Source organism: Stenella coeruleoalba (assembly GCF_951394435.1).
Source record: "Stenella coeruleoalba genome assembly, chromosome: 8".
NCBI lineage: Eukaryota > Metazoa > Chordata > Mammalia > Artiodactyla > Delphinidae > Stenella > Stenella coeruleoalba.
The window spans coordinates 31652444-31654215 of record NC_137154.1 but is presented as its reverse complement, the minus strand read 5'-3'; positions in this window follow the sequence as shown (position 1 = coordinate 31654215).

Below are 1772 nucleotides of genomic sequence, written 5' to 3'. Positions count from 1 at the left end.
TACAGAGTGAAGTAAGTCAGAAAGAGCGAGACAAATACCGTATGCTAACACATATATATGGAATTTAAGAAAAAAAATGTCATGAGAAACCTAGGGGTGAAACAGGAATAAAGACACAGACTTACTAGAGAATGGACTTGAGGCTATGGGGAGGGGGAAGGGTAAACTCTGACAAAGCGAGAGAGAGGCATGGACATATATACACTACCAAACGTAAGGTAGATAGCTAGTGGGAAGCAGCCGCATAGCACAGGGAGATCATCTCGGTGCTTTGTGACCACCTAGAGAGGTGGGATAGGGAGGGTGGGAGGGAGGGAGACGCAAGTGGGAAGAGATATGGGTACATATGTATATATATAACTGATTCATTTTGTTGTGAAGCTGAAACTAACATACCATTGTAAAGCAATTATACTCCAATAAAGATGTTAAAATGAAAAAAAAAAAAAAAAAGAAGAGAGGACATAGAAGCACAGAAAAAAAGAGGGCAACGTGAAGATGGAGACTGAGATTGGAGTTATGCCCCTATAAACCAAGGAATGCCTGGGGCCAGCGGAAACTAGAGAGGCAAGAAAGGATTCTTCCCTGGAGCCTTCAGAGCGAACTGCTGACACCTTGGTTTCAGACTTCTGGGCTGTAGAACTGTGAGATAAAAAATTCTGTTGTTTTAAGCCACCCAGTTGATTGGAACTTGTTACCACAGCCCTAGGAAACTAATACACCTCCTGGAAACTTGCCAAAATCTCCAGGTAGGCATGAACTTCCCATAGCCCATCAACAACCTAAGGATGAAACTGAACTAAAAACCGTACCATGAAAAAAAAATTATATATATATGTTAATGTGATGATAGACTTCAGCAAATAAATTTTGAGTTGGAGACAAATGTAACATACCCATAAGATTATAAAGCTGTAACAGGGAAGAACCAATTTTGACTCCATGTTGGTTCTGTTTCTTTGACTTTAAACTTCGCTTCTCATTGTTTTTGTTATTATAATCATACAAAGTGGCCTGCCTCAGGGAACCCTGCCCCTGTGCCTGAATGTTAAACTAAAGTGCCTTTGTTCAGCTCACAGGGAGACAATCTGACCCTACCCACCTGTGAATGGCTGAAGAAGAAATGAACACATTCCCTCCCCAGTGAAGGCCATGCCAGGAGATGTTTAGCAAGATAAATGGCCTTTTTACTCCAGTTCCTCACTGCCTCTCCCTCTCCGATTCTATAAAAGAAACCGACATCCAGACCCAGATGAGATGTTTTTTTGGGGGCCCTAGTCCGTCATCTTCTCAGTCTGCCAGATTTCCAAATAAAGTCATATTCCTTGCCTCAACACCTCATCTCCTGATTTATTGGCCTGTTGTGTGGCGAGCAGAGCGAGCTTGGACTCAGTACCAAAGCTGCTTCACTCAAAATTATCAGATCAAATTAAATCAAAACTTTGTTCCTCCTTTTAGGTCAACTAACTACTTGGAGTCAGATGTACCTCCTCTCCATCTGTGAGGAGTTGGGTAGGTGGCTTTGATCATAGCACCAAACCATTATTTTTACAAACTGAAAATGAGGTTATTATGCCACACTTCTGTTTGTTTCATTAAGCCAAAACAATCCAGATTTAGTGTTTTACAGAGAAGAGGAAGATTTTATTTAAAAAAGAAAATATGGATAAATATTCAAAATAGAGGTACTTTCTCTTTTCCCATTTTTCTGCCATTTCCAATGGTAGAAGTACAATGATACTCAACGCTTGGAGTATATTTCTTACATTACA